Here is a 19,563-nt window from a genome sequence, read left to right on the forward strand (position 1 = left end):
TAAAATCAATAATATGCTTTTTAAATATTTTGTTAATACTTTAAAGAAATAAACTATTAAAAGAATTAAAATTCAAATTACAGAGGACGATGTTTTTCTAAAAACCACCATAAATATGAAGAGAATCCTGGACTCCATTATCTCCGAATTATGGCGTTCAAGAGAGAGAAGGTAAGTTACTTTTTAAGTGCTTGCTACCTTGCGAAGTAATTAATAAAATATCTTAGAAATATAAAACATAATCTTAAACAGTTTGTGCGTTGGTGGGGCTGCTACTTTGATTGCCGTAGACAGCAAGTCCCGCAAATATGTCGGTCTCAGTGAGTGTTATATCTTTGTGCCGTTTGGTGTCGACACACTTGGCCCGTCGGGCGCAGAGGCGTGGAGAATGAATAAAGTAATATCTACGCGCCTCAATAGGGCTACTGGAAATCCAAGCGCTGGCAGCTATTTCACTCAACGGATCAGCCTTGCTATTTGGTACACTTCCCCGTAATGATAGTTTTAATTTAATGTAAACATTGTATTGTATATAGTTATAAGATTTATTTTACTAGAATTCATCTTAATATGAATAATATGGCTTTTCTCAGATTTAAGAATTGTTAAACATTATGCCGTCGCGCTGCCGGATTTGTGTATTAGACTTTAGTTTGCGCCCTGTATGGTTAACAAGTTTTAAAATATTTAACTCAGATTCACTACAGTCAGACACAGATAATGATATTGTTCTTATTTGAAAATAATTTAGATGTAGGGTTAAAACACATGTTTCGCTGGATTTTTCCGACGCTCACTTGCCCAAATAATGTTAATCAATATACTAATTGGCAGGTTTACGCTGTCAAGCTCGGAATTGCCGTATTTCTTCTACTGGTGGGAGAAACGGGATGCAACAGGTATCGCTGATATTTTTTTTTTCACTACAAGACTGGGATAATCCTCAGTGTTGTTATGTCTTAGGGAATGTAAAATGATTAATGCTAGAAACTGCGACAATCATCATCTTAACACGAGGAACAAAATATAAGCTTCTTAAGCCATATATTATTATACTACTCAGTTAAGTCGAGTTAGTAAGTCTTTTATTGGGCGATGTATACTTGTATGCTTTAATCTACACCCACGCTTTAAATCGTCTATTAAAGTTTCTGAAACAGTTAGCTTATTGCCAACATTAAAACACCCAATGTCCTAATAACCATTACAACATTATCCCAGAAAATGTACAAAACAAATGTATTACCTAATTCAAAAGAATTGTTATAAACGTATGTGTGGTAAAGGTTACTATAATACTAATGATTTTCTCAATGATACCACAGCCAGGGAATGGAGCAAACGCCCTAATTATAAATTTTATTGTACGACACTACATAATATATTGGATTTAAGTTAAGAAAAACATGCCCTCTGAGTTTTCTGCACCCGTTCTTCTCATGGATTAAAATATAGAGATCCCTAATAAAAATACAATAACATAACCCAAGGTGTGAAAAAATAGTTATCAGAATTCTGTCATCGCGTGCGCTGCCGAAATATTGATGATAGAATAAAAAATATTCTACATTATTATAGAACGTATCAATATCTATAAAAAAGTTCGCGCTACCATATGTCCAATTACTGTAGTTATGACACTATAACTAGTATTATAATAAAATTTTAACATAACAAGTGAATATTCCATGGTTACATCATATTAACATCCACACAAAATATACAATAGGAAGTCGAAATTAAACATAAGATTATAAAAAAATCACAAATTTAATAAGTCAGATACAGCATAGAAATTGTTATTAATATCATATATATCTAGTGGACGGTGTTTTATTATTTCATCAGAATTTATCAATAAAGAGTTACATTTATATTTAGAACGCGCAGTATACTTGGATGAAAGCACTAGCTTTTATAGCAAACCTTTTATCATCATCCTTTGCACAGGATGCCGGCTAGATTCTTTCATTTGACCGCATACAACGAAGAGCGGTTCGAATCATCGACGATCAAGTCATCTCCGATCGGCTTGATTCTTTAGCATTGCGTAGAGATGTGGGTACTCTCTGCATCTTCTACCGCACTTATCACGGGGAGTGCTCAGAGGAGCTGTTCGGGTTGATACCAGCCGCCGAATTCCACCACCGGATCACGTAGACGTCTGGCATTCCACAACCGCGCGTTTTGTTCGAAATTTCTTGTCTCGCACAGCCCCTTTGTGGAATCAACTACCGGCGGCGGTCTTCCCGTGAGCCTCTTGCCCGTTTGCCCCCTCTCATATATAAAAAAAAAAGGTTATGGGTACCTCAGCGGCGCCTTTTTATGGCTATGAAGCAGTAATGTGTACGCGTTATTGTGTTTCGCCGTAGCTAGTAAAATTGCTGGGCAAGTAAGGCTTAACATCATATGTCTCAAGGTGACGAGCACAAATGTAGGGCCGCTCAGAATTTTTGGGTTTTTCAAAAATCCTGAGCAGCACTGCATTGTAATGGGCAAGACGTATAAATGATCATCAGCTAAACGTCCTGCTCGTCTCGTCCCTTATTTTCATTAAAAAAAAAGCCCTTGTGTGGTTAGTGGGTTTGCTCTTTATCAATTGTATGTATGTATAATTCTGTATAATTATTATTGATATTAATACTGTGATTCTTCAAGTTCATCGCATGGTGTACGAACTACTGCGTCAAAATCGATTGAACATCGCAGGAGGGGGGTGGGGCATGAGTGATGAAGGCACCACCAGCTACCAATCCATCATCGATAGCTATACGTACTCCTTGAGGTAAGTCCAACACTTCTTATCTAAGTTTAATTAAAGGGTGCTGCTTGTGGTGCCAGGCCGACCTGCTATAGTTAATAAACCATTGTATTTGTTGGATGCAATTACTAATTGTCATGACCATGAACATAAATATATGAAGCATCCTTATACAAACAATGAATTCAAGCACTAAAAGTTGATGCATCCAATATACGATAATTTATACTTATACAGTAAATTCTTTATTACTTTTGTGAAATAATTTATATTATTTAAATACGACTCATAATATATTGGATGCAGCATCTTACAAACTAATTTGTTATGTCTATCTATTACAGCCGTTATAAAATACTCTATTTGATTAAAAAGGGGGCCGTTGAGTTTCTTGTATGTTCTTCTTACGAGCTCAACTTTTTAAAAAACAAATGGTAAATTCAGTAATTTAAAAGAAATATTTGAAGTGGCGTATCAAAAGCGCTTTGTTTAAGCCTACTTGAATGAAGTTATTTGACTTTGACTTTGAAACAGGTTATATTTACCTAAACGCGTTGGTGCCACGTAGTCACTCAACCCCTAGCACTAGATACCTTATTTAATATGTTTATTTAATTCATGATTTGAGCCGAAACAAGTCCACTGATGAATAAAGGCTTCCCCCAAAGATCTCCACGACTGCGACGATCGGTCCTCCACTACCCTCATCCAATTTATTCTGGGGATCTTGTCTAGATCATCGTTTCATCTTATGGCCTATTTAATTATTACCGAATTTCTTTCCCACAGAAAATTGAATAATTCATTTCTTCGATGCGGACTTCCACAAGTGGACTGGCAGGCCCACGCCAGTGGTCACTCCCGTGAGTTTACTTCATTAGTGGCTCAGATGGGATTCGACGCTCTATTCATTAGCCCAATCAGCTTTGATGATGAGCTAATCAGAATGCAGCGACGAGCGCTAGAGTTTATATGGCGAGGAAGTGATGATATTGGTAAGAAGTTCCATATTCGTTAAGACCAGGGTACACAGTTGTAACAATGCACTGTAATGGCTAGTACAACACTTTTGAGATACGCTAGCTCACTGTGAAAGGTATAATAAAATTCATGAAAGGAATCAATCTAAGATGTGTGTTAAAGTTAATAGTGCCCATCAGAATAGATCTTATTGGTCGCAGTGATTATACATGAAGTATTGCTCCCATTTATCGTCCCTTGTACTTCAGTGTCAGCTTGAGCCAACTGACCGTGTGCATTCATAGCAATTAGAATTTTTGGCGAGTCCAAGACATGCCACAATCATTTCAGCCGGAGGACGTCCACTGCTGGATAAAGGTCTCCCACAAAGATCGCCATGACGATCGGTCCAGCGCTGCCCTCATTCAACCTATACCGGCGATTTTGACCAGATCATCGGTCCACCTTTGGGGGCTACCAAATCTACGTGTTCCGGTAAATGATCACCATTCGAGGACTACGGGATACATAGAACGGAGGAGGGCAGCAGCATCCTTCCCAGAAGCTTTAACATCTTCTGCGATCGCCAACCCTAGGTGGGTAACCCAAGCGAGGTGATTATGGTAAAACGCCCCCAAATTAAAAAAAACATGCCACAAACTTCAATATAATCCTCACCGTCTGGATGTCTGGCGCTCTTCAGTACTTTTTCTCTTAGTAAGGTTTTAAAGTAAATTCCTGCCACCGAAATGTGGAATAAGCTTCCTTGCGTGGTATTTCCAGGATGATACGAGATGACACTTCCAAAAAGAGATAGTACCGGCAATGTTACTGCGATTACTTTGGTTTTGCAGGAGAAAAAAAGCGGCGGTGATTACTTAAATTTAGATGAAGTTAGTCAAATGAGTACCCGTACGCTAACCTATTTGATTAATGCTATAAAAAAATTGAGAATTTTTAAATGGTGCTTTCGTAAATTGCTTTTGGTCAGTTTTGCACACTTGCTATCAATATAACCTTGATTGGGGTGAAATGTTACACCACGATTATGAAGTTTCAATTTCCTTTAAAGGTATAGTAATAGTACATAAAAATTTTACTGCTTTACCAGCTTTATTGTGATCTTGGTCATTTTCCAGAGGCTCACGTTATAGTTTATATACCAGGAAACGGTTTATTAACAAATTGCGACGCTGCAACATAATAGGCTTAGGAGCTGTTTCACAATGTACGTAAAGTTACGAATAAGCTACTTGCTACTTATCTATCGAATAAAGACTTTATTTGCGTTGCACAATGTAAAAATTGTGTAACATAGCTATTAATTTATCGATTCTATGACAATCTGCTACTTTACTTGGACATTGGGAATAGCCCCTTAAGGTACCAAAGTACGACTTACCCGTGCCAATAAAATATATATAACGTGTTGTAAAATCTGATTAAGGTGTGGAGTCGGACATCTTCACTCACAAGCTATTCAACGGGTATAACGCACCTCCAGGGTTCTGTTTCGGAACTATGTGCTCAGATCCTCTTCTGGTCACCTCGGACACCGTCTTCAACAACGTGGATGAGCGGGTAACCCACTTCTTTAGTTTTTTATTTTCTCTTTCGCAGCGCCTATTTCTGCCGTGCAGCAGTAATGTGTACACGTTATTGTGTTTCGGTCTGAAGGGCACCGTAGCTAGTGAAATTACTGGGCAAATGAGACTTAACATCTTATGTCTCAAGTTGACCAGCGCAATTGTAGTGCCGCTCAGAATTTTTAGTTTTTAAGAATCCTGAGCGGCACTGCATTGTAATGGGCAGGACGTATCAAAAGCGTCGTCTACTAGTGGCATCACAATCGCAGAGATATAAGATGTTACGTCTCATTTGCCCAGTAATTTCACTAGCTACGGCGCCCTTCAAACCAATACACATTACTCTTGATTTGTAGGAGGCTCGTCTGCACAGGATGCCGGCTAGATTATGGGTACCACAACGGCGCCTATTTCTGCCTCGAAGCAGTAATGTGTAAACATTGATGTGTTTCGGTCTGAAGGACGCCGTAGATAATAAAATTACTAGGCAAATGATACTTAACATCTAATGTCTCAAGGTGACGAGCGCAATTGTATTGCCGCTCAGAATTTTTGGGTTTTTCAAGAATCCTGAGCGGCACTGCATTGTAATGGGCATGGCGTATCAAATACCATCAGCTGAACATCATAAAAAAAATTTAGACGTATAAATTATCTAAGCATAATACCAATATTTATATCCAGGAGTGGACAGAAATGGACAAACTAAATATAAAATACATATCTTCTAGGTAGATCTTTTTATCGAACAAGTAAAATACAGTCAGTCTCCGTCCTACAGCACCATGCATATCTTAGTGGTGATGGGTGCATCACTTAGCTACGATAACTCGAGGATGTGGTTCAGCAACATCGACAAACTGATCAAGTAAGTTTATTTAAAACATCTTTGAATCATTTATATTTCTCATCATCATACCAATTGTCAATTTCTTTTCTCTGGTTTTAGTTATTAACTCACTTTAAGATTTTACAGTAATGCGAAATTAGCATGCAGTGTTTAAATTTAATATTGCATACCCTGTGCACGTAATTTAAATTATAAGAAATATTTTTATCTAAAATCGCTGGCAGACCAATAAATGTATAAATATCAGCTGGAATACATTCACTGCTGCAGAAATGCCTCCCTGTCCTCATCCAACCTATTCCGGCCGATCTTGACCAAATCATCAATCCATCTTCTACCAACACGTCTTCCGGTACGTGGTCGCCATTCGAGGACTTTATTGCCCCCACGGCCATGTGTCCTTCAAGCTATGCCCTGCTCACTGCCACTTCAGTTTCGCAATCAACTGAGCTATATCGGTGACTTTGGTTCTCCTACGGAACTCCTGATTGATTCGTTCTCGTATCTTTCATTTTATTTCTCATAACTACGATTGAAGGAGGAACTTTTGAATTTAACTTTATATTTGGATATAATTTACACACTTCATACATTTTGTCTAGCCCTAAATTAGGCATATTAGCTTGTACTATAAACATACTTAGGCATCCATAAAACACATACATATACACCCATGATTCGCAAACAAATATTAAAAATCATCATCCAAATGTTTGCACCTACCGGAACCCGGGACATGCTAGCTTAGTAGTCAGTAACTACGAGGCTATATGAGTCGTCCTGATAAAAGCGATTGAACAAAAACATTTTTCAATACTCAATTGAGCTATAAAACCATTTAAATTGCTAAAAGCTATAAATCGTCTGGTAAGTTAGTGAGGCATTTGCGTTGTTGCTTTTTGATATAAAATTCAGGTTTGTGTTAAAAATTGCGATGAGTGTATTAATAATATCTCTATAGAATGCACATATTATTTTATATTGAATCGTACTTAACCTATTTCATAATTTAATAGAGAAACAAAGATGTATCTAAGAATTCATGAATTTTGTTATATCTAAAAGTGTTTTAGACAGCGTTTTCGTTGAAAGCTCCAAGACAGCTTACTTTTTCAGACACCTTCAACAAATATCGTTAATGTATACAGAAACTTTACAAATTATATACTAAAACCTTTATCATAAGATCCATTAGTGAAATCAGCAATAAAATCGTAGCAGTAGTTTTTGAGTTTATCCCGAACAGACAGACGCGATGGAGGACTTTGTTTTATAATATGCAGTGATGCAGGAGAACTAAATATGGATGGAGGCTATGTGTGCTATTTATGAGACCTACCTACTTTAATAATTAACATTTTGAATTTTGAATTTTTATGTCAATTAAATCACTAACTTCGGAAAGCAATGGGCCTGTGAGAAAGAAGAAACGTCGACAGTTGTACACATAAGATTTCGCAATATATAGTTTCAAGAGTACCTGTTTTTTAACTTTCTCTCCTTTATGAAAAATGCATTGTTATGGCAGAACAAATACTGAACATTCAGTTGCATCTACTGCTACTAACAAAAATTTAGCTCATCATTTAAATCCATATATAATCTAAGCCACTCGTATCAATACCACGTATTTTTTTGTATAATTACAGCAAAGTAAATGAGAAAACGTACAAAAACAACTTACATATACACCTCACGTATTCATCACCGAGTTGCTACGTGAAAGCGGTACATGAAGCTAAGTAAGTTATCAACTTATTTGTAGTATTTATGTAACGGGTTATATTCCCGCAGATTCTCATCCATAAATAAGAATTTATTTTCACAAACGAGCCACCTGATCTTAAGTGGAGGTTTACCAGTGGGAGGCTCCTTTGCACAGGAAGCCGGCTAGATTTTGGGTACCACAACGGCGCCAACGTGTTTCGGTCTTAAGGGCGCCGTAGCGAGTGAAATTACTGGGAAATGAGACTAAATATCTTATGTCTCAAGGTGACGAGCGCAATCGTATTGCTGCTCAGAATTTTTGGGTTTTTCAAGAATCCTGAGTGGCACTGTATTGTTGTAATGGGCAGGACGTATCAATTACCATCAGTTGAACGTCCAGCTCGTAACATGCCGTATTGTCATAAAAAAAGTGATCACCACAGCCCACATTCTCCCGCTACACCACTAACGTTATTCTCGTTATTTCAAAATCGTTGACCTTAGTTCCACTCCTATCCAGGATTTGATATAAGGCTGAGATATATAGACCGTACTGAGACTTAACTCAGACTTTACTAACGTAAAACTCACTCAGCTATGTCTTTCACCTTTTATTTGATTTTTATAGCCATTTCATAGATCATTTCCCTAGAACATTAGTTGAACCTACATTAACTGGATAGGGGCCGCGCTTGAACCTCATTTGAACGACAAGCTCGCTCAAGTTAGCAATATTGTACTACCAAATCTAAGTATTTCTACTGCAATTAAAAGTATTATCTATGATCTATTATATAAAGCCTCCTCTCCACTATCGGCGATTATCGTCGACTAGAAGCGAAGATCGCGGTGATCGGTGACTTGTCTGTTTTTCGGGTACGTATCAAAGAGAACTCGCGTGTAGTTGGGTGCGCGTGCCCACACGATCGGCCGGTCTTTCATTCGCTGGAGGACACTATAAGACACTAGAAGTGAATTAGCTCTCTACATGATGGAGCTCGCGTGTAATCGTCTTTAATCGCCGATTGTGGAGAGGCGCCATCATGTTTTGAATTGCTATCAATGTAACTTCATCTCTATACAAGTCGCTTCGATTTTATTCTCGTTTTGTTACGAGATTAGGGCTACAGATGATCATATTAGCATGGCCGGCCTAATGGAAGATACGCGCCCAATGTAGTGTCGCCCTGGAAACACCTCACATGGAAGCTCATTCCATACGTTGGTTGTACGTGAGCGGATGCTTACGAAACGTTTAGACAAATCGTGTGTAGTCGTACATTGGGTCTCAAGAGTATAAAAAATTTGTATGTACAGTCCACTTCTAACCACCAAACAAGATGACTTCATGCCGTACGCGTATGACAAGTTCAGCTACGTCACCGGCTTATATACCTCAAGACCTGACCTCAAGTATCTGATTCGAGAAGGACAGACATACTTACAAGTGAGTATTATACACACTGAAGATAACTTAAGGGTATGAGTCATTTCATCTCAAGTCTCACGTTTTGATAAAACACGTTTATGTGTTAAAGGTTTAGTAACCCATATGTTATAGTTAACATAAATTAATTTCTTAAAGATACCACCAGATTGGTGATGGAGCGACCTCCGGCAGCTTATTTTAATTTTAAAATTAATTGTATCGAAATTTTATTAATAAAACAGAAGAAGTGCACTGAGTTACTTGCGCGCGTTCTTCTCAGGGCTGACTGAGGTATTAATTTCCGAATGGGTAGTTTTTGATTTCATATCCTATTTAGAATAAAAATATTTGAATTTGTTATGGGCTAATGATACCGGTTAACACCGGTTTGCCATCTGTTCGTTCTGTAAGTAATTCATTTATTTATTCCTTTTTTTAAATGCTTTTTGATTTTATCTGATCTCATTATTTGGATGACAAACAGCTTTAAGATCAATCTGCACAACTTCAGTTAGCTCAAAATAATATTGTTATAGTTGTTATTGTAATACACGATGTATATTTATATAAATATAAATCTAAAATACATTATGTATTTATTAATAACTTAATTAAACTATTATCATAATTTAGACATGTGAGCGACTAATATATAATAAATGAAGAAGAATATGAGACTTATTTACATAATAAACATTTAGAATTTTTAATTTAAATGTCAATTAAATCACTAACTTCGGGATGGAATGGGCCTGTGAGAGAGGAGAACGGCGCAACACATTAACTTTTTTGTTTCATTCGTATTTATTCATATGTAACAAAAAAAAATCCTCCCCTTTCTCCCCTTAAATATCAGCTTTAGGCTTAACGTCGACAGTTGTTCAGCATAATTGATTTAAACATAAGATTTCACAATATTTGTTTTGTGCAAAGTTTTAAGTTTGTTTATTCAATTTCACAATTATTTTTTTCCATTTTAGATAACAAAGCAGCTTCAGGTTTTTACACGAACGAAGAAAAATGACAAAGTAATAGATCAGTTGATGTGGACAATGGGTGAGTAAATAAGTTATGCGAATGTCTTTTTAAAGAAGTAAGAGTAGTTTTTTTATGAAAATAAGGGACGACACGAGCAGGACTTTCAACTGATGGTAATCGGTACGCCCTGCTCATTAAAATGCAGTGCCACTAAGGATTCTTGAAAATCCCAAAAATTCTGAGCGGTACTACAATTGCGCCCTTCAGACCGAAACACAGTAATGTTTACACATTACTGCTTCAGGGCAGAAATAGGCGCCGTTGTGGTACCCATAATCTAGCCGGCATCCTGTGCAAAGGAGCCTCCCACTGGTGGAGGTTTCTTAATTGTTAAATAAGTTTCACACGGTTCGATTTTAGTAGATCAGCATGCGATTTGAATTTGTCTTTAGGTACATACATTCACTGAAATTAATTGAACAAAACTTTGACACCATTTAACTTTCCTTGCTACAACTATCTTGTTGAAATTCAACACGTCCTAACTTGTGGACTACAATGTATTTGTTCACGCTCAGATTTCTTTACTTTTAAAGTAATTGTCCTATTTTTCTAACTCCTTACTCATAAAACATCACAATATTTACCTGCTACATATTCCTTCATTTCATTACTTTCTGCCATCTTAGCTTTGGATTGACTTTAACTGAAACACCTGCGGGCCTACCATGAACGCTTAATGCGATTCATTTGACGACCTAAAATTAACTGCTTTGCTATATCACGACGACATCATTTAAGCGATCGAATTTAGTTTTACGTCAAATCAAGTAGGAAATTGAATCGCAAACTGATTTAGTTCGTTCATTTATTCGTACCATGAGGTAATATTTCAACCTAAACTGGATAGCTTGTTTGTTAAAGTGAGCGAATGAGTGAGAGACAAACTTATGCAACGACTGTGCGTCATGTCTTTCTCACACCGCGGACCACAGACATTTCGTTCATTCTTCATAAGCGATTCAAACGCCATTCAGTAAAAAGCACTTCATGGTACAAAGTATAGCGAATCAGTTTAGGTACCTAAACTGAAATGCATCGGAATTGAATCACTAATTAAAAGTTGATGGTAGGCCCTCTGAACGTGTTCATTCGTATTAAGTTCAGATTTTTGGTGAGTAAAATATTTTATCTCTTAGCTTCAATACCTGTCCTCTTGTCATATTGATTCTTTAATCACTTCGGATGGAAGTTCAGTCTACAGTTTGCTTGCACGCGAAAGAAACTTCCTCGAGACTACATTATTGATAAACGCTAAGTTTGGGACGTGTCGTGCGATACTTCGAGTCCTCTGCAGTAATAAAATTTCTAGCTCTTTGAAAAGTAATATCAGGTACTACATAAAACGTTATGTATACCATCTTATTCTACTAAACGAGAAGTGTAATATAGTTGGAAGGATTCTGATGATATTTAACACATGGGGATTTTTGGAATGAAATACAGTTTTATTATACACAACTAGTGTTAATTGGCAAGAAAGGTCGGGCTGTGTAGAATAATTTAGAACGGTGTAGGACACGCCACATATTCAGATAACTAGGAGGATGATACGTTTGTAGCGTGTATTACGAAGGTTGAAGAATTAGACGGTAGGGATAAAGGTCAAACAGCTGTTCGGAACACGTAATAAATGCGATAACCAAGCCTACGTTATGATGGATGAAAGACAGACATCAACCGATCACTCGCTCTAATTTCATTATAAATTATTAAGTTAGAAATTATTTTAATGCTTTCTTTAGAATACTTTTTGGTGTCCAACACTACCACCATTTCGGAATCAAATGGTGAATAGATTCTCTCAGCTGTCCGATCTTAGAAATTCAGCTGTGGGGTAGTAGGCTTTACGACAGAGACATTCTTTAATAAAACAATTAAACTTTCTTATCGATAATGCCTGAACAGCGATTGGGACTTTATTATATAAGAGTATACATTTACCCTTAAAGCTTTATAATGAATCTTATGAAGCTTACTATAATTAGTTACAAGCAATCCCTTAGTTCTTGTGTTATATATAGATAATAGTCGAGATACACAAGATGCATTACAATTATTTATTTTTGGTCAAAGATTGGTGTTATTAAATGAAACTTGTATCTCCTCATTTATTTCAGCTGTGGCACAGGATCACACAATTATCACTGGGGCGATGAGAGACTACGTATACAAGCACTATCTTATGAGAATCAACGATGCTATTGAGAAGGCCGTAGGACAGTTAGAAGATGCTTTTAAGTAAGTGAAGGTATATTGAAAATACGTCCATTACAATGTGTAGAAATGTATAATACCATGGCTGATCCCCCCGTCAATTTGTGGGGGGATGTTGTTTCTTTATAGGACAAAATGTTTGACTTGTTCTCCGTAGTTTTGACAACTCCGAATTTTTTAACTTTTATTATCGCGGAACTTTAACAATAAAAGACATTGTCAATATCGTGAGTACCTGTCATAATAATTACAACTCCGAATTCATCCTCAAACGTTTTAGAGGATTTGTTTATGGTACTGGACTGGTATGAACGTAACATGAATATTAATGGCGAGTACATCTCGCACTTGAGATTTGGAAACGATAAAAAAAAATCGTCATTAAGTCTGAAACCTCACAAGACTTACACCAGGTGCTGAATAGCGTGGGTGATTCTACAATATGGATAGGTCTCCGGATGAACTTGGACAAAACCAAAATTATGTTCAATGGCCAGTTTAGTTCAGAACCAGTGCATGTTAATGGAGTTGGTCTCGAAGCTGTCCCGCAATATGTTAACCTAAGGCATCTGCACAATCGGACTCTGGAGTAACTACTCCGACAAGGCAGAGCAATTTCGAGAAAGAGGCCAATAGAAGAACACAACTGGGTTGGGATTTTTAGGGAATATTCGTTGAATCGCATATATCCAGTATTTTCTTCGAATATACCCAATTCCTGAAGACTAAAGTCTTCGATCACTCCGTCCTACCTGCTATGTCATACAGATAGACTTTCTCGGTACTGCTAGTTCACAAAGTTGCTCAGCATGCTATGAAAAGAGTTATGCTTGGAATTTGAATAAATATGAGGTGATTCGACCGAGACCTGAAGCCATGGAGATGGCTCATTGCATAAGTAAGCCGAGGTGGTTTCATGCTGGATGTTGAATGGGCATTGAGTTTCTTATATAATACTCCATGTTCTCCTATTCCCAAAAATAGAGTACATAAAAAATTTGAGTTTATACTGCTTATCATGCTGTTAAATACGATAAATACTCTTACTTTAGGATATATACAGTATAAGTCATTAGTTGTAGATACTACGTATTTGCCAACAACCTATCTTTAATTTTCCTCAAAATTATTTCCGTTTTTGTAGGCCATCTCCATAGGCCTTTTTTTAATTCAATAAATTGATATTTTGGAAATTATATTTGTAGGATTCAGGGGTACTCAATGAAATGGTAACCAGTGTGTAAAATCAACTATTAAGCCAGCAACACTGGTACTTGAGATTCATCAGGTGTTGAGATGGCGAAGACCTGAAAATAATGTAAAGTTAAAATTTAATTATCCTTTCAGCAAACTTCGCAAGTCTCGTCCAACTACAAGGTATTATAGATGCAGCTTCAATATATCATCGTGCCCCTTCACAAACAGACCTTTCTTTATGGTGAGTTGTTTATTTTGTCTTCCAATTATTTGGAACTTCATTATCAATGAGCCTTTACCTGCTAGCATTGATCAACAAATGTTGACCGAACATGCAAGCATTTCGTTCACTTCACTTTATACATATAAAAATAAAAAATGAAATAACAGTTACAACTGTTAGGAGCTGTCGACACACGCGTATATGCGATCGCAACGCGCAGCTTCAAAATAGACAGACCGCTACCCTTAAACAGGCGTCAAGTTGAAGAGGATTCCCTTAATGTTGCAATGGCCTAAGGCTGGATTTAGTGTTCGACCGACAGTGAGCGCTGACGTCGATCGTGCGTAGCGCGTACTCGCACGCGCTGACCATGTTGCGTTTTGTGCTCAGCTGACAGCAAACTTGATTGCGCGTCTACAATTGCGAAGACAAATTAATCCATTTAACCTCATTAATATGTGCGTACTACTTTTCATATATTATGTGAAAACTATTAAATGGCTTAGTAATACATGTCAAAATAGTTATAAATATCTGTAAGTTTTAAATAAATACTTACGCAAACGATTACGGAATAAAAGACGGAGAAGATATCATGTTTACCCAATTATTAAGAACGCGCGTACGGTCGGTCGCTCCGTTAGCGTCGCACTGAACGTACTAATTTATCGTCATAGTGCGTCAGCGAACTGACGTACGCTGGACCGACGAGCTGGATTCTCGTCAACGCGACGTAGCTGTACGCGCGTAGCATTTCATCGCCACTGGGCTGTATGCGTTCATGATGTTTTCATTGACCGACGTCAGCGTCCACCATCGCGTCCGTCGAGCAATTAATTGAGATAAAGTCGGGCCGTAATGTTGTTGTCTCGATTGTCTTCAGTGATTTTATGCATGAATACGACAGGCGGCCCTAGCAAGATTGCATGGGAGCGATTCTCCGATTCTGGCTGCTACTGTTGTCTGACCAATTAGGAAACGCTGTGATCGTTACATGACCAATAAGCATTCATTACCACGCGCGCGCTACCTTAGCTGGCTGATGGGATTGATATAAGGTCTTAGGCGTTTTAATCTTATGTGTTGATGTATTGCAAAATAATTGATGTTCACGCAGGCCGTTTATAGACTTGTTTTGTGCTTGTAACTTACTTTTTTTTTTCAGACAACTATCTACAACCCGCTAGCTTGGCCCGTGTCTATACCTGTCAGGATTGCAATATTTAAAATAAATTATGAAGTTAGAGATCCAAAGGGTAAGTAGGCATACTGTAATACAACATCATTTATTGAAAACTTGAATATAATAGATAAATTTAAAAGCTTGTTAAATACCAGATACTAATTAATTGTACATTTTACCCTTTCTCTCGTTTTTCAATTGGGCTACATGCCTTTAAAACTATATGAATATAATTTTTTTGTTAAATAGTTTTATTAAATAATTTATTTACATAATCAAAACTTAATTTCATACGCATATCATTGTGGTTAATATTATGTAGTATGTCCGCCATATTCAATTTAGTGTAATGTTTGAAATTTGTTTCGATTTTGCCCGAGCCCGTCTTTTTACTTCGCTGGTGTTTTGTGCCTTAGATGCATCTGCTTTGTCTCATGCCCGAAGCACTCCTGTTCTACATGGCGTGATTCCGGTATGAGGCCATTTTGCATGAGTAGCTTGCATATGGTTTTGTTTTTTTATGGAATAGGAGGACAAGCGAGCGTACGGGTCACGTGGTGGTGAGTGATCACCGCCGCCCATATTCTCTTGCAACACCAGAGGAATCACAAGAGCGTTGCCGGCCTTTTAGTAACTGTACGCGCTTTTTTTTGAAGGTACCCATGTCGTATCGTCCCGGAAACACCGCACAAGGAAGCTCATTCCATAGCTTTGTCGTACGAGGAAGAAAGCTCCTTGAAAACCGCACTGTGGAGGACCACCACACATCCAGATGGTGGGGATGATATCCTAACTTGTGGTGTGTCGTTTTTATTATTAGTTTGCAGGAATTTCTTCTTAGTAAACGCTTTTATACCAGCAATCTTGACCAGATCGTCAGTCCCTCTTGTGGAGGGCCTACCATCACTGCGTCTTCCAGTACGTGATCGCCATTCGAGGAATTTCTGTCCCACGTGCCCTGCCTACTGTCAGTTCAGTTTCACAATCATTGTTTTTTCTATCAATCAATCAATCGCTGGAATACGTGATATAGTGATCTATAAAAAAAAAATATTGTACTGCAATCATTTGGGAAATTCACCCCACCCCAGTGTATACATTTTGATAGCATAGGTAGATTTCATTTCATAATTTAATTTCATTTCATAGCAAAAATCTTGTTTCAGATAATGTTATTAAATCCGCAATATTTCCGATACCAAGTCAAGTGATGAAATTGCCATTTCGAGTTGTCCCCAAAAAAACTCACGAGCTAGTGTTTATCGCAAAGGATCTGCCTCCATTAGGCTACAGAACGTACCTTATCTTACGTGAACAAAGCAAAATAAAACGATCATTAATAAGGAAAGTGAATGTCAATAAGAAATACTACGTACGACAAACGCCAATCTCTGTAAATACTACTACTTTGAATGAAGACTATGAAGATTTTTATGATGAGAAATTCATTGAAAAAGAAACTGATAAGTCACCCAATATGGATGGCAAATACTTCGAAGAAAGTTTCACAAATACTATCCCTGGAAAAAATCATCCTTTGGATTTCGTTCCAGTAAATACAACGGGAATTGAATCCATAGTCACAGAAGACACAGTAACTGTAACTCCCGAAGACAGATTAATATTAAATAAGACAGTTACATGGAAACCTATTACTACCAGCACAGTTAAACCATCTACGACTACCAGCACAGTTAGAACATCTACGACTATGAGCACAGTTAAAACAACGACAATGAAAAATCCAACTGTTAATAAAACTGATACGTTTTCACTTGAATCCAAAGACATGTTTATAGAGAATAAGGTAACATATCCTTTATTCTAAAAATGACTGTTAATTAAATTTGAAAAAAGTCATTAATATTCATTTAAATATAACGTTCATGCTTTTAATCTTATCACATTAATCTATTTTAATAGTTTCGTCGACAAGTGTTCGCTTTTTTCTTCCCAACATTTTAATGTGTTATGTTCCGAATTACCTTGGTACTAAAATATTTTTTATACGCTTGAGATCATCTCTTCATCCTTATAACATTATTTCTGCACCTTTCTACGGATTGATACCATAGCTTTTCCGTATATAACTGCTTCTAAATTCGTTATTTGCTTAAAGTATATAATTTGTGTATATCAATCACATGATCAACTCAACCTTACTCCTGTATTCAGATATGGATATAAAGTACAATGGTAAAGAAGAAGTTTATGACCCATTGCTGAGATATAAAAAAATCAATATAATTTTTATTTATTTTAGTACTTAAAAATCTACATTGACTCATACAGAAAGATATCAACTATCCAACTAATGAATAGCATTAATTCATCATTGGATATTCAATTTTACTATTACATTTCTGATGACCCCAAAAAAGAAGAAAGTGAAAAGATTTCTCCAGGACCATCCGTATTCAGACCTTCGAACGTAAAACCAGAACCAATAATAGATTTCATTGATACAACTGTATACAAATCAGACATTAGCCAAGAAATTCACAGTAAATATTCCAACTATGCTTCTTTTGTGGTCAGGCTTTACGAAGAAAGTCCACTGGTTGAGGTGGATTGGGTTGTTGGTCCTGTGCCGATAGATGACGGGTTAGGAAAGGATGTATTTTTGAGGTATTCAACGGATTTGGATAATTTTGGGACATTCTATACGGATGCTAATGGACGACAGACTATAAAGAGGATTAGGCATATGCGAGCTACATACCAGCCTTACAATTTAGATCCTGTGGCCGGTAAGTTCCTTCAGCCATTATACTTAGCTTACTGCATAAGCACAATCTGCACAGTGAGATTTAGTCCTGGGTAAGAGGGAAATTGGATCTTTGTTAGATTGTTATTATTATCTTTGATATTTTTTCTTTTCTAATCTATCGCCAAAACCGATGAAATTTCTCAAACCGATGAAATTATGTTATTTATTGCTTTGATTAATACATATTTGGTATTATTATATTTCAAAATATTTAAAAGAAATTATTTTATTACTTACAATTTATAATATAATCATTGAATTCAGTCATCCAAAATTTTGTCAGTACTAAAGGGTTTGTTAAAAGTATTTTAAAAACATTTCCATTCACAGGTAACTACTACCCAGTCAACTCAAAGATATACATTGAAGACACAAAACGAAATCTTCGCTTATCAATTTTCAACGACCGCTCCCAAGGCGGGTCATCATTAAATGATGGTGCTATAGACTTCCTTGTTCATAGACGAATACTTACAGATGACACTGGAGCACAGACTTTCCTCAATGATACCATAGAAAACCAGGGCGTTGTAATCCGAGGAAAACATTATCTGTATTTCACCAAAGCTAACTATAGACCAAATAAAGTGTATGAAAAGAGACTTGCAAAAGAGATAGAGTTATCGCCAAAGGTTTTTGTTTCTGTTTACGACGACTGGGAAAATACGACAAATGAATTTACAGCTTTGAGAAATAAATTACCAATTGGAGTACATTTACTTAGTCTAGAAGAATGGAACGATCATACATTACTATTAAGACTTGAGAATTATTTGGAAAAGTCAGATATTGTTAAGTCAGGTAATAAAATTGTTAAAATCAAGGATTTATTTGTTAATATCAAAATAAATGCTGTTAAAGAAACAACGTTGGCAGCGCATATGTGGTTTAAGGATTGGGTTCCTCTACATTGGCAGAGGAATGAGAGTTTTTATAAGAGTTTCAATGATTATTACGGGTTAGGTAATATGGAGCTGAGCAAGGATGAAATTATAAGGCCGTTTGAAGAAGTAGATCTTGATGAAGGGATTAGTCTGACGCCGCAGCAAATCAGAACATTTGTAGCGTGGTTTGAATATCTAAAGTAAATTGTTGCAGAGAATTTGCATGTTACTTACCTCTTTGTAATTTGGAATAATTCATTAATTTTCTAGATGTGCCGAACCGCATAAGTTCCTTACCTGAATGCTACTAATAAAGCTGGATGGGTGCGATTTCCATTTAGATCTTTAAAAGTAATATTCACCTGTATTTATTTTGGTTTTGGAAATAAAAAACGACTTTAGGAGTACCATACTATTGTTCGCCAACTTCGTGCGCGACCGTCCCACGGGTTGACAGACGGTGGCGCGGTGGCGGGGGAACAGCAGTCTCATGCATTGCCCTTCCTCGCAACACCACCCGCTACATCTTAGTATCCCGCCGCGCCACAGACTGTCAAACCGTGGGACGGTCGCGCACGAAGTTGTCGGACTATAGCAGATGGTCCACGTAACATTTAGCGGTGCCCATAAGTGTGACGATATCATCTAATTTATTATGTAATGACTTGACATAGCGTTTCACATTTATAGGTAAAAGATTAAATCAACTAACAATTAACTCAGATTTAAATAATATCCTCATATTATTATTTCTAGAA

At 36.9% G+C, this 19,563-nt stretch overlaps 1 pseudogene; it reads left to right on the top strand.

Annotated features, from left to right (window-relative positions):
* The first annotated feature begins 6,143 nt into the window (after nucleotides 1-6,143).
* On the top strand, nucleotides 6,144-19,009 carry LOC126977884 (lysosomal alpha-mannosidase-like; annotated as a pseudogene).
* The last annotated feature ends 554 nt before the right edge of the window (nucleotides 19,010-19,563 follow it).

The sequence above is a fragment of the Leptidea sinapis genome, chromosome 46, assembly GCF_905404315.1.
Source record: "Leptidea sinapis chromosome 46, ilLepSina1.1, whole genome shotgun sequence".
NCBI classification, from domain to species: Eukaryota; Metazoa; Arthropoda; class Insecta; order Lepidoptera; family Pieridae; genus Leptidea; species Leptidea sinapis.